This window comes from Carassius carassius, chromosome 18 (assembly GCF_963082965.1).
Source record: "Carassius carassius chromosome 18, fCarCar2.1, whole genome shotgun sequence".
Lineage (NCBI taxonomy): Eukaryota > Metazoa > Chordata > Actinopteri > Cypriniformes > Cyprinidae > Carassius > Carassius carassius.
This window is the reverse complement of record NC_081772.1, coordinates 13,321,835-13,337,139: the sequence shown is the minus strand read 5'-3', so window position 1 is coordinate 13,337,139 and position 15,305 is coordinate 13,321,835. Positions and strand designations below refer to the sequence as shown.

Genomic DNA, 15,305 nt, shown 5'->3' with positions numbered 1-15,305 from the left:
CAAAAACGACGACTTTATTCAGCATTGTCTTCTCTTCCGTGTCTGTTGTGTGAGAGAGTTCAAAACAAAGCAGTCTGGATATCCGGTTCGCGAACGAATCATTCAGTTCATCAAATCGAACTGAATCGTTTTAAATGGTTCGCATCTCTAATACGCATTAATCCACAAATGACTTAAGCTGTTAACTTTTTTAATGTGGCTGACACTCCCTCTGAGTTCAAACAAACCAATATCCCGGAGTAATGCATGCACTCAAACAGTAAACTGACTGAACTGCTGTGAAGAGAGAACTGAAGATGAACACATTTATTATACATTCACAATAAATATACATTTATTGTGAAATGACTGCATTTCCATGTCAATCCATTTTCATTTTTACCGCGAACAATGCGCTGTCACTTTAATTCAGCGCATGCAGCACAGCAAAAATAGACTCGGTACGTAAACGATCGCTGCACTGCTGCAGACGCACTGCTCCTGGAACGCATTGACGGACCGCAACCGCGTGCAGTGTGAACGCTGGAATCCGTTAACATGGGTGCGTAAAAAATTACGCAACGCATACGCACCGCAGACGGAGTATGTGTGAAACGGGCGTTAAGCTCGCCAGTACTGTACTGACTCATATTTCTTGTTTACTGAAGTTCCTCCCTCCACAACAGCGCGGTGCTGTTTGCAGCGCATGCAGCTCGGTGAACTGGGTAGCTCTGTGAACTTTTTTTTTTTCATTTTTTAATTTTTATTTTATTGAACAATATTAACAACCATAATTGGCCTGGTACAACAAATGAAATGTCTTCACAGACAACAGACAATCACCTTACATAGATAGAAAATACAAATAAATAAGGTAAAGAAAAAAAAGGGGTTTTTAGTAAGTTTCACATCCTGTCAAAGAGTTACTCAACCTCAAGCCAATAGCCTTCTTGTATGAGATGTGACAGAGCATGTGATTTGTTGAATGTAGTGAACGAATCCGCCCTTCACTGAATGAGATCGAGAGATCTTCTCGTTCGTGAAAGAATTGAATGAAATGATACATCTCGTTCATGAATGAATGAACTGAGTATACCGGGTCAGTCGGATATTTAGCATGTAAACCTTGATCAGCAATCAGCAGATACAAAGCTCAGTTATATACTGTGCAGAACATATACAGAACATAACTCCACGTTTAATTCCCGATTTATTAATGTGAATATATTATATATTAACTTTCTAGCCAAACAATTAAAATGTTAATTATGCAAGAAAGCTTTGTTCATCTGAACAATTTATTTAGACAATTTATTTAATGCGATTATGCACACATTTTAATAATGCCAAAACAGTTTTTGTCACAATTGAATATGTTCGTTGACTTAAGACATAAAACCTGCTGTGGCGTATTTGTGTAAAATGGTGAGCATAAGCGGCTTCCTTTAAAAAAATAAATAAATATATTTATATATTATAGAGAGATCTGCAGTACTCCCGAAGATCTCTTTAATGCCCAGGCTGGGCAGACTCACACTTAGTGAATTGGAACGTTTCAATGAAAATCTGGCAATTGAATCTCCAACTTCCTAAGGACAGAGATAAAACTGTTCTTTAGAGATCAACATAAATGTGTCTTGAGAATTGCCTGTTTCTACAGGGTAACTAAACTGTTTCAAGCATAGGAGTGTTCACTTTGGCTGCTCAGCATGAATTCGAAGGAGATTTGAGTCATTTAAAAAACACATTGATTTGTGAAAATGTGAGACTGATTACGTGAATCACGTCTTTTTCAGCTTTGAAACCCATCGGCAAAACACTTCACCAGTCATGGATTCATCAACATAGGTGTAGTCCACATCTTCATCTGGAAGAAGAACAAGCATGGCAATGCCCTCCTCACAGAGCAGTTTCAGAATGCCAGCCTTTAATGTGGGATCACATTATTGTGGGATCACAGTATTTGCTCCTCTAGGGTGAAGGTAACGTTGAAGGGTTGACTGACCCTGTTTGGCCTCTTACGTAATTATCAATACTCCCTTAGGCCTGCTTATTTTGAACATCTGCATTATAAAACTGCTTAACCTGGTTGCCGAAGCTGTCATCTGCCTTGATGTCTTGCTTCATGAAGAGGCCAGTGGCCTGGATTTGAATGGTGGTCTCCCTCAGCTGCTTGAAAAGGGTCTAAATCCGTTCTGGCTCTCCATCTTTCTCCATGGAGGCCACACCTATACCCTGTAGCAGCTCGGTGCGAGTAGCCCCACCAGCCTGGCTGCTAATGTGGCTAAGGCCAAGGTAGCCCCAAGGATCGAAACAGCTACATTGTCATCATTTGAGCTAGCTATCTTGCTGTACAGCCGGGAAAGTCGGCATTCCTATCAGCAAGCTCTTCAACATCTGTGGTTTGCCCAAGAACATACACAGCAAAGAGAGATGCTCTGACCAAGAAGGAGAAGATGCTCATCTTCATGATGCTCTGGTGAAAAACATTAACAGGCATATTATTTTATTTATCATGTAACAATAACAGCTACATTATTTCATACAATTAACCATATAAAGCATGACATAGAAATTGTAGGCAGAAAAATCCAACTGCCGAAATGTTACAATTTATTGAGCCTTTAAACAAAATATAATAAAATAAAATAAAAAAAACGTTGCCTATGTGTTTTATATATTGCATCATGTTTAATACATCAGGCTTTTATGGCTCATGTGATATAGTGAGAATATGGAGTTCACACTCGAGAAGAACAAAAACATAAATTTGACTAATTTTATTGCAAACATTTTTTTGCAGTTTGGTGCAGATGTTTTTTATATGGCATAAAAGCAAGGTCAAATTCTTATAAGCTTGTAATATAACTCAATTAAACTGTTGTAACTGTGAACATACGCTGACTGCTTACATAAACTGCATATAAATATATATTATTATTTGGGGACAAAACATGCAATGCAATACAAAGATTGAGAGATTTACAAATGTTCTTCAAAAGCCTGATCTATATATGATGCTAACATTTTTACATGATTAAAAAATAAAATAAAAAGAAAGTATGGATAATGAAATAAACCCAAGTTGCTTAAAATATTAACAATATGAAAGATATTCTTACATTTACTTTACAAAAAATTATTAAAAGTTATATAATAAAGAGACATAATGACCTGAAGGTAGACTAAAATAATTCTAATAAAAGGCCTTTAGTTGCTTAAAAGTGGTAACTATCAATCAGTGTGTTGAAGGAATATTGTGCACTTTTTTTCAGCAAAGTTGAACATGCTGATCATTTGAATGACTTAGAAATGTATGTAGCCTATCAAAAGTGATACAATGGGCTTTATAGGGACCAATTCATAATTATGTATTATTAATAACAAAATGTAGTATATGAGAGCCCAAAATGGAAACACACATAACTGACTCATTATTTTGATAAAGAGCTGGTGCATAAGCATATTTCTTATCTTTGAACTTTTGACAGGTCATAGCTGTAACCAGGTAACAGGATTTGCAACTGATTTGTTGGAACTTAAACCTGAAATACTAAGATATTTTTATATAGTTTTCAAAACCAAACGGCAGCTGTGGCGCAATAACAATGCAGAACGTTATGTAATGACTGTAAAAGAGTCTGCCATTCTCATCACAGCCAGAAATAACTCTTAAACAAAACGGTATCGTTTGAATTGGGTGAAAAAGTATGTGAATATCTGGAATAAAGCTCGTGCACAAGTCATGATGGCAGGCAGTGTGTTGACATTAAGGATTCTTTCGCACTACGATAACACACCGGGACACTGTTATCAAACATAATAGAAATGTAAAAAAAAATCTATATAATGGAATCATGTGCTTCAGATTCTACAGACATGATGAACAGAGTTAATGAATAAATATTAAAAAAATATGGTGAAGGCCAAACTACTTACAAATTTCTGTTTCGACGTCAGTCTGTAATATCCTTGTTAAACGACTAAGTTACAGACAGGAATGTTTCAAAACCATTCACCGCAAAGACTGTAATTAAATCGACCAAACTGTTCACAGGATGTCTCAATCAATAAAAGACCGTACACACGGGGATTACGCAACATCCGCCCTTTGCGCATTCTTGAAGTACGCAGTTTACGCATGTCCTAATCGCACATTTTGGTATATAAACAAACATCCACGCTTGTACTGCTATTTTGTATACTTTATTTCCGTAATATTTATTTTTGCTTTATGTGTTTGTTTGTTTTTTTTTTTTTTGCCAACGAAGTGGTTACGAATAAGTAAAATAATAATAATAATAATATAATAACAATAACATTTTATATAGTGATATTAGGCTAACAAACATGTCCCAGTATAAAATTAATATGATTCATTGAGAATATCCATATAAAGTTGCTAATAAGGTGTACGCGAGAATACCAAATGATTTTCTTACTAGTTTTGTATGTTTGACAATCAATTTAATTAAAATTATATGCAGATAAATCATATTTGATGACTGGCAGGACATATAAAAACATGCGTGACAATGGTCCAAACAGTGAAATAAATGCAATTTTTTTATGAACATTAAAAGCTGTAGATGATTTAATCACAAATGACTGTGATTGGTCAATCCTGTTTTCTTTTTTTCAGCGCTGAGGACAGTAACATGTTTCACGGTACAACGTGACCACGTCGCCAGTACATACAGGTGCTGGTCATATAATTAGAATATCATCAAAAAGTTGATTTCACTAATTCCATGCAAAAAGTGAAACTTGTACATTATATTCATTCGTTACACACAGACTGATATATTTCAAATGTTTATTTCTTTTAATTTTGATGATTATAACTGACAACTAAGGAAAATCCCAAATTCAGTATCTCAGAAAATTAGAATATTGTGAAAAGGTTCAATATTGAATAAACCTGGTGCCACACTCTAATCAGCTAATTATCTCAAAACACCTGCAAAGGCCATTAAATGGTCTCTTAGTCTAGTTCTGTAGGCTACACAATCATAAAGACTGCTGACCTAACAGCTGTCCAAAAGACAACCATTGACACCTTGCACAAGGAGGGCAAGACACAAAAGCAATAAGGATACCTGCACCCTGGAGAGGATTGTGAAACAAAACTCATTCAAAAATGTAGGGGAGATTAACAAAGAGTGGACTGCAGCTTCAAGAACCACTACGCACAGATGTATACAAGACATAGGATTCCTTGTGTCAAGCCACTCTTGAACAACAGACAGCGTCAGAAGCGCCTCGCTTCAAAAAGGACTGGACTGCTGCTGAGTGGTCCAAAGTTATGTTCTCCAATAAAAGTAAATTTTGCATTTCCTTTGGAAATCAGGGGCCCAGAGATTGGAGGAGGAGAGGCACACAATCCACGTTGCTTGAGGTCCAGTGTAAAGTGATGGTTTGGGGTACCATGTCATCTGCTGGTGTTGGTCCACTGTTTTTTCTGAGGTCCAAGGTCAACGCAGCCTTATACCATGAAGTTTTAGAGCACTTCATGCTTCCTGCTGCTGACCAACTTTATGGAGATGCAGATTTCATTATCCAACAGGACTTGGCACCTGCACACAGTTGCAGATCGCAAGACCCTTCAGCGGATAGTGAGGACAGCTGAGAAGATCATCGGGATCCCTCTTCCCTCTGTCTCAGACATTTACATAACACGCTGTACTCATAAAGCCATCAGCATTGCGGGTAACCCCACACACCCCTTTCATAAACTTTTCACCCTGCTGCCATCTGGCAGGAGCTACAGAAGTATTTGGGCCCTCACAGTCAGATTGTGTGACAGCTTCTTCCCCCAAGCCATCAGATGACTCAACTCCAGATTACTGAGAGGATAAGAACTCATTCACACACTGGACTGATGTGAACCACTCTCACACACATCCCAATCTATTATCTACCTCCGCACAAACAATTTTGCACATTTTTGCTGTCTGCACTGTTCTGTCAGTATGCACACGTGCACTTTATGTAGTCTGTATTAAACGTTAAACGGTTATTTTAAAGTGAATAAATAATAGTCTTCTAGTTCTTAGTTAACCTTTAATTAGTCTATTTAATATAATTAATAATTATAATTTATATTAATATAATTTGCAGTCCTGTGTTCTGTGTTTTTTGTCTATGTAGCACCTAGTTCTTGGAGAAACACTGTCTCGTTTGACTGTATACTTACTGTATAGAGCTGGAATGATAATAAAGCTACTCTGAATCTGTTTAAGACAATACAAGGCCCCTGACGACTAGCCTTTTTGGAGGCCCTCTCTTGTCGCCCCACACATTTTGTTATCAAGGAGTAAACAAACAAGCAAGTCGAATTAAAAAACAAATATATATATATTTTATTTCTCAGATGTTTGATTTTATTTCTGCATATGAGAAATGCCTGATAAAAACAGATTTTTATTTTTATTCTATTTCTTTTTATATTGAATTTCCAACAAATATATATAAACAGCAATTGTGAGAAATACATTTATAATTAAAATAATAGTTTAAATTTAATATATTGCAAAACAATTTAGGCATATATGAAACAGTAGGGCTGCAATAGTGCAATCAGAAGCCACTGTTAGTTTTGATTAAAACAAAACAAAAAAACATTTTTGGCCTACTGGCCCAGGCCAAATTCATCCTTTAATACTGCAATATGTGAATAGTTTACTAGTAGAAAAAAATAATACAGTCCTACATGTGAAACAAGAAAAGCAACTGAGTGAAAGAGAAAAGGCATTTTATACTTTATGGATGGTAAAAGCTCTTTAGTAATAGAGCGAAGGCCTATACCTGAAGCCTTTTCAGATTCACCTGAAATATGTTTATCATTAGGATATTATTAGGATGGACAAAATAATCTTCATTACACGGTATGCAAAGGGAAGCTTGTCTTCCATTACCATCTTTCTCTACAGCAGGGGTGGGGAACATTGATCCTGGAGGGCCTGTGTCCCTGCAGAGTTTAGCTCCAACCCTGAAAAAAACCTACCTGTATCCTGAATACCTGGATCAGCTTGTTCAGGTGTGTTTGATTAGGGTTGGAGCTAAACTCTGCAGGGACACAGGCCCTCCAGGATCAACGTTTCCCACCCCTGCTCTACAGCAGTGGTTTCCAACCACGTTCCTGGAGGCCCCCCAACACTACATGTTTTCCATTTCTCCTCAATTAAACACACCTGATTTAGATCATCAGCTCATTAGTAGAGACTCCAAGACCTGAAATGGGTGTGTCAGACAAAGGAGAGATGCAAAATGTGCAGTGTTGGGGGGCCTCCAGGAACGAGGTTGGGAACAACTGCTCTACAGCAATGTTAACCAGTGTTACAAATCAGTCCTGTTCCCAGCATTTTAAAATGCACTTCACATTTCATTCTGTTTTTTTTTCTTCTTTTGTACGGCATAAGGATTACCTTACAATGAGAGCTCCTTCATCTTATGTTTTATCGTTTCAGTTTATTCTTTGATTTCATTCCTCTTTGTGTGCATCAAGTAGAGTCAAAGGCTGCAATGCAGAGTTTGATCTGCCTTTCCAAGGCTGCCATTGTTGAATGGCTGGGTAAGTCTCACTGTCCAATGTCTCTTTTGCTACTGGGTGACAGGGATTTGCTTTACAGGCACATTCTGTTGTGATTGCTGGCTGGTGCTTGGCATGTCTATGTTGGGATCGTCATCCACCCGGTAGCACTTGCCCAGATTCTTGATGATGTTGCAGTTGATGTTGTAACATGCAGTGTCTGCAATGCTACTCAGAGTAAGGGTCTCCTTACCTCAACACATGTTCCATGGCTGTCCAAAGATAAGTCACTCCTGTCAGCACTGACACCTAGAGGAAGGAACAAAGATTGAAGAAAACGAGGGAGCTAAGGAGGTTTTTTGCTTTAAGAATGAGAGGTTGCAGGGTCAAATCTCACCCGACAGACAATTTTTTGGGGGGCAGTTGTTTAGAGAGTTAGAGAGTCGGACTTGTAACCCAAAGTTTGAGGGTGCCGGCAGGATTGTAGGTCGGGGAAGTGAATGACCTGTGCTCTCTTTCACCTTCAGTACCAGGACTGAGGGGAGACCCTTGAAGAAAAGGCTCTGAAGAAAATGTTAACAGGGGTGGCCAAATGAGGCCACAGTAAATTTTGGGGGTGGCACATTAAAATAAAGAAAAAAAATTAAGGGTTTGCAATATAGACAAAAAGTTATATCTCTGTGAGTTCTAGGATTTTATCGATAACGATAATTACACTATTTTGCTGAGTGTTATTGTGCTGATATCTTATTTTTAATTGTGCTGACACCTGAGTTTTTTTTTACCTTAACACCATTGTTTCTAAAAGTGTGCACCATATTTTAGGTCAAATACTTGCATTTGGGCTGTTACCAAGCAAATGCAATCAGTATCAACAAAATTGATCTTTGCAATGTAGATAAAACAGAAGCTGCATCTGAAGTGCCATTTAGATGTTTTACACACTGTTTAATGCAGCTCCGTGGAACATGGAATACTTTAACCTGCAGTTACAAATGAATAAATAATGTTTTGATATTTTAAAGATAAAACATTGAAAACTGATGTTTGAAATTATTTAAAAAATGAAAAGGTTCCATTAAATGTGAAATTAAAACCGCCAATAGGTGGCAGCGAGTCACTGTTAATAAGTGAGTCATTGCGATTGAACCGAATCATTTAAACGGTTGATTCATTCAGGAACGAAACACTTTAATGTTGCTCAGACAGGCTTTGCCCTGACCAATTTGCTGCCCTAGGAAAGATTTTACCTGGCGCCCCATGCATCACAGCCCATTTCACCCTGTCATTGTGTTCATGATTTAGCATATATATATATATATATATATATATATATATATATATATATATATATATATATATACACACACACACATATATTAGAATGATTTCTAAAGGATCATGTGATAGACCGGATGTCACATGTGACACTGAAGAATGGAGTAATGATGCTGAAAATTCAGCTTTGCATCACAGAAATAAATGATAATTTAAAGTATAATAAATTGAAAACAAATTATTTTAAATTGTAATAATATATCACAATATTACATTTTTTTTCTGTATTTTTGATCAAATAAATGCAGGCTTGATGAGCAGAAGAAACTTCTTTCAAAAACATTAAAAATAGTAATGTTTCCAAACTTTTGGCCTGTACTGTATCCCCTGCACAACTGTAGAGTAAAACATTAATAAAAAAGTGATAATAAAAAATGCGTCTTAAAACTGACATGATTGTACAAAATCACAGTCTGGGGACTCAGAACTCAGAACAACTGCTAACATTAAGTTTAAGGTAAAAATAACTGCAATGAAATTATAGTATCTTACTCCTATGCAATAAATTGTTCTTTCACTGCATCTCTTTACCTCTGTCTTTATCCTCCTCTTCTTTTTGGCACTGTATCTATCGCAGACTATGCTCATTTATAATGTGTCATGTAAATTCGGCCTTCCGTCACAATCAGGAAACTTTCACCGTGTCTAGAACTGGCGCGAGCTGCCAGGCCCGTTTCTACGAGCTGTGTGTTAACAAAAGCAGTGCTGTCTACATTGGATGCGGCGTCGGGCACGCTACACAACAAATTACCAACAACTGATCGCGCGCGCTCTGTTTTCTGACGCACTTCAAGCACTCGATGGGCGGGGGGAGATTGAAGAGCCGGACTTTTTGGGTTTTTTTGCTTTATTTGGTAGTATTTTGAATTAATGGTTTTTAAATAGTAGCCTATAATAAAAAAAAATATGTAAAAAAAAAAAAAAAAAAAATTCACTCGTTCACTCATTCTGGCGCCCCTATGGATGAGTGGCGCCCTTAGCATTTGCCTATACCGCCTATGCCGCGGGCCGGCCCTGTGCTCAGAGACGCAAAACTGTGGTTGCAGCAGGTGCTGCACTTTTTTTTCACTTCTTAAACTATTGTGAATTTACATTCTGCATTTAAATTAATAGGACCCACTGTAAATAATCCTAGGGGTGGCCGCAGGGGTGGCCAGAGTTTATACAGGAGTGGCCTTGGCTACCCCTCGCCACCCCTTGGGGGCGCCCCTGTTCACGGTGTGTGTGTGTGTGTGTGTGTGTGTGTATGTGTGTGTGTGTGTGTGCGCATTTGGATGGGTTAAATGCAGAGCACAGATTCCAAGTATGTGACACCATACTTGGCTACACGTCAATGTCACTTAAATTTTTTTAAATAAAATTAAGCCAATTGAAATTGCATCTGTTTGTCAGTGGATGTTTGCAAACCCTTGCATTTGACTTAAACTGTGAAACGAACCCATACTGAAAAAAATAATTATAATAGGAAGAAAGAAAGAAAAAAGAAAGAAAAAAATACTATTTTAAGTGACATTGACGTGTAGCCAATTATTATTCCGATTAATTGGGAGACATTTATGGTAATTTTCTTCAGAAATCATTCTAATATGTTCACTTGGTGCTCAATTATTATCAATTATTATTGGTGTTAAATTATTAATAATAGTTCTTATTATTACCAATGTTTACATTTTTGGCTGCTTAATATTTTTGTGAAATTAATTATAAAGTTTTGTTTTTTCACCCCAGGATTCTTTGAATAGGAGGTTCAGAACAACAGCATTGCAATCTGTTGTAACGTTATGTCACTTTTGATCTATTTATTGCATACTTGCATTCATATTTGAATGGTACTGTAACCATTTCCACAAAAAATATTAAGCTGCACCACATTCAACATTGATAATAATTAGAAATCAGCATATTAGAATTATTTCTGAAGGATCATGTGACACTGAAGACTGGAGTAATGACTGCGACTGCTGAAAATTCAACCTTGCCATCACAGAAATAAATTACATTTTAAAATATATTAACATAAAAAACAATATCGATATTACATCTCAAAAAGCCAGATGATGAGAACAGTTCAGCCAATGCTGAGTTGCTAGTGATTTGATGCTGAATGCAGGGCCGAGGAGAATGCAGGCCACAGCAGCTGAACGGCACTACGTCAATCAGATACTTTCCCTCCACGTTACTCCGCAGTCTCCTGAAGAAGAGAATAATGCATTAAATAACTTTCTACAATATTAATAATATACCTATATTCAAAGTTTAGTCCACCCACAAAATAAATACTAAGCCATCATTTACTCACCCCCACGTTGTTACAAACTTTAAAAAATTAAAATAATGTCTCAGTTGAAAGTCAGTGGGTCTGGTGCTATGTTTGACCTTGCTGACTTTAATGTATGGACAAAATCAACTGAAACATTTTTCAAAATATCTTCTTTTTCTGTTCCACAGAAGACATCATGCAGGTTTGGATGACATGAGGTGAGTACCGTATTTTCCGGACTATAAGTCGCACTTTTTTCATAGTTTGGCTGGTCCTGCGACTTATAGTAAGGTGCGACTTATTTATCAAAATTAATTTGACATGAACCGAGAGATATGAACCAAGAGAAATGAACCAAGAGAAAGCATTACCGTCTACAGCCGCCAGAGGGCGCTCTATGCTGCTCAGTGCTCCTGTAGTCTACACTGAAAACATAGAGCGCCCTCTCGCGGCTGTAGACGGTAATGTTTTCTCTTGGTTCTAAATAAATGCGACTTATAGTCCAGTGCGACTTATGTTTTTTTCCTCGTCATGACGTATTTTTGGACTGATGCGACTTATACTTAGGTGCGACTTATAGTCCAAAAAATACGGTAAATGAACACAGTTTTCATTGATGGGTGAACCACGTAACATTAAAGTGCATTGTGGGTAGATATTGACTTACTCCACCAATTCGCTATTATATCCATATCCAGGTAGCAGCTACTAATCCACTGAATGTGAAACCAGTCTCTATATCTCCTGTTGCCGCAGCATTGAAACTGCATCTGCAGCATGTCCATTGTGTGCTTTATGTAGCAGCGGCCTGGCATGTCTGTGTCCTTATAATAGTACATGGCATCACGCATGCCCCAAAACAGTGACTCCTCCAGATCGTTACGCATGCTATAGCACATCAGGGCACCCATGAGGATGCAAAACGTAAAGAAAAAGGTACATATGATGTAAGGAAGCATCAGCAGCTTCCATCGCAGGAACTTGGTAGTGTCCACACAGTCAAAGCAGATCTTGCCCCCCCGGGAAGTTGATAGCACAGGCGGTCAAGCCAACACAGATAAACATGTTTGGTACTGACACAAGCTCTTTTGACATTAGCTCCTGTCTCTTCTTGATTTCCACCTTTAAGAACAGGCCCATGCTGGAGAGCTTGACTCAAGTTACCACAGACACCCAGTTTAGCACCCATAAAACCTGGGCCAGTTTGTCTCTGTTTTTCTTTGTAAATGTCACTTTTAAGAGTGTTGCTTTTACCATCTCAGTGGTAAATTTTTATGTCCAGGTGTAAAGCTCTTTTTTTTTTTCTTTTTTTTTTTTAGGGTGATATAACATACTGGGTAAATGGGAGAAGACAGGCAACATGTTCCATGGGGAGGAGGGAAGTGAACTGGGAATGACGGCCTGAATGATGGCCTTAGCTTCATAATAGCACAGATACTGAAATAAAGATGAAAATGTAACAAAATAAGTGCATGGACAGTTTAGAATGTATGTAAATTGCTTTTTAATATATGCTATATATATTTTTGTATATTTCTGTAATGTATATTATGATACTTGAAGTGAATGTGGAAGCTTTTATTTTTACAATAAAATGTTAAGTATTTTATCAATTAAATGCATATCTTACTCATGGCTCATAGTTTTAAGTTATTTGTTTTAATACATTTAATATGAGTATGGATTTAGAATGTAATCAATCAAGGCATTGATAACTTGTCAAGTACAGTATGTATTCCATGTACACACTTAAAAGACATTAGAAATATCAAAACATTAGCTGTCATTCTAGCCACTAGGCACTACTTTAATATAGAAGCAGATTAGTCTCAAATATAATTCACGCAAAAAACACGATTCACACATGCGTAGACAATTTCACATGCATGAAACCTAATTCACGTACACACAAAAAACATTCACGTGCGTGAAAAAAAAAATATTCACAAAAAGCAATTCACAAGCGCAAAAAAAAATTATATATTTATAAAATACATTTCACAAATGCAAAAAACTATTTGTAGATATACAACTGTGCACAAAAACCTTTGAATGTTTAAAATGTACGAGTGTCTGAATGTACGAATCGTCATTTACTACGAATCCACTCGGATTTGTGTGTGTGCGTGTTTGAGACTTTCCTGGCAGAGCTCTCTTCCCACGTGGGTCTGTCGTACTCTTTAGCCAATCAGATGCGAGCTTACCATTCAACCAATCATATCATAAGCCACTGAGTGCATTCAAGGAGCACGATTCTGCGCACCTTTAGCGCAATATGGATTAATTAGAACAGAAATTAAGCCTTTACATCAGTAATCCAGCATGGCGAATGAAGAACGGGAAGCACGGGTAAGAGTTTAGTTTATTTCATAAAAGTCTGAGTTTACACATTTTCATCGTTTACACATTCAATCAAGACAGTTTTTCTAGTTAGAAAACTAGTTAGAAATAAATACAGTTGTAACAGGACAGTTACAGTAATTATAAATTAAACTGCAATCAGGATAGTAAAAAGAAAGACCTGTAAAGACAAAAGTAACATTTTGAGAGTTGTGAAATTATAATTCTAAATAATCTTGTTTTATAAATTGATGTCTGTTAGGTCAGTGTGTACTTTCTTACAGTAATACATTTTAAAACATGTAGCCTAGTCATTGTTAACCACTACATTGAAGCAATGTAGTTCGATCAAGATAAACAACATCACATATTTAGAAACGTTGTTTAATTTGTAACTATATATGTTATAGTGGTTCTCAACCTTTTTTTTCCACTGGGCAGCACTATGGTCCAAGTGCAAGCGGATTGCACAGGTTCGAGTAGCAATGGGCTTCTTCACACTGCCTCTACATGTGCAATTGTGCTTTTGAAGCCTACTGACCACGCGCACCTGTCCCTGCGGTCATAAAAAAATGGGAGGTACGAGTTCGTCCTCTCAGAGCCTCCGCACACACTCTCCCGTGACGATGATTACGTCACGCCTACCAAGCGGTCCATAACGGACTCCCCGCGGACGCGGAAAGTTTAACATATGGCTTAAGCTGCAGTCTGTAAGATGCGCACGGGAGCATGACTTGACGCGACATTGCAGAAAATGTGTGTTCACAAATGTAGCCTATGTTGATCCAAATATGGAAAGCACATTCGAATTTAATAATATAAGGTTCTCTCCAGAGATGTTTTGCCACATTTCTTCAATTAAGGATGATTGCTATGTAATATATGGTGTTCCCATTTGCCTGAACTTCAAGTAGGCCTAAGTTGCGGGGCAAACCAAAATCCAGCACTGTCCTTCACTACTCATACTGCGACTATTATTTTTTCTACGTGTTCATTCGCTGGCATTTTTCACATTTCTTTTTTTTCTCCCTTAAAAACAAAATTGTCCATTATGATGCTCAATTTTACCGAACTAATGGCTGTTGATTGAATTCTGCCAAAGTGGGCGCTTGTATGTGTTCGTTAAATGAGTAATGTTATGTGAGTAGGTCTGATCATGTCTGAAAATAATATATGAAACACAAAATAATTTAACATAAAAAAAAAACATTAGGCTATAGCTTACATTTCTTAAGTAAATGTTTAAATTAATGTAAAAAATAATAATAATTGTAAAACTGAAAACATTTTTTTTAATTGTGTTCAGCATGGTGGGACGCATTTGAATTCGTGACGGGCCGTGGGTTGAGATGGTGCTGCTGCTAGCTCCATGGTCATTTAATAGGACTAGCCTATTGTTTCTTTTACACGGCTGAAAATAACCGTGCTTTCTGTTACTTAGCCTGTGTCTGTCACTCGTCCTCTTAAAAGTGGAAGCTTGTGCTTTGTTGCATTATATTGAAACTTTGTTGATGTTCTCTGTTCATGACTCTTTATATGGCAATAAAAGACAGCTTTGTTGCGTTTTTTTTTTACCAACCCGGTTGGGACATAGAAGGGGGAGCACAGGAAAAAAAGTTTGGGAACCGCTGCATAACATAACGGTTATGGAAATTAGAACGACAGTAGGCCTACATTGAATTAAATTGCAATGAAGTTACAAACGATCCACATCATTAAAGAGAATAAGCTCCGAAATATATAAAATAAATAAAAACGAGGATCAATCTGAAACTTTTCAAGTGCGACAATAAATAACCTACACACGATCCACAACATAATTAAGTTGCAAAGAGCATAGGCTCAAACATAAAATAA

General features: G+C 37.2%; 1 protein-coding gene, 1 long non-coding RNA gene and 2 pseudogenes across 2 annotated transcripts in view; 2 read left to right on the top strand and 2 right to left on the bottom strand.

Annotated features, from left to right (window-relative positions):
• The window catches only part of ppp4r4 (protein phosphatase 4, regulatory subunit 4), a 38,922-nt gene extending 37,013 nt beyond the window's left edge, over positions 1 to 1,909 (top strand). Inside the window, exon 26 of the transcript XR_009422225.1 lies at positions 1,776 to 1,909. The gene's annotated coding sequence lies outside the window, so the exon portion shown is untranslated. The remainder of the gene's footprint in view (positions 1 to 1,775) is intronic.
• Positions 1,564 to 2,449, bottom strand: LOC132092439 (uncharacterized; annotated as a pseudogene).
• Positions 2,450 to 7,413: 4,964 nt separating this feature from the next.
• On the top strand, positions 7,414 to 12,616 carry LOC132092436 (uncharacterized). Its single transcript, XR_009422224.1, has 2 exons — positions 7,414 to 7,552; positions 12,428 to 12,616. It is a non-coding gene; the product is annotated as an uncharacterized LOC132092436 (long non-coding RNA).
• LOC132092435 (photoreceptor outer segment membrane glycoprotein 2-like) lies at positions 11,742 to 12,531 on the bottom strand (annotated as a pseudogene).
• Positions 12,617 to 15,305: the final 2,689 nt, after the last annotated feature.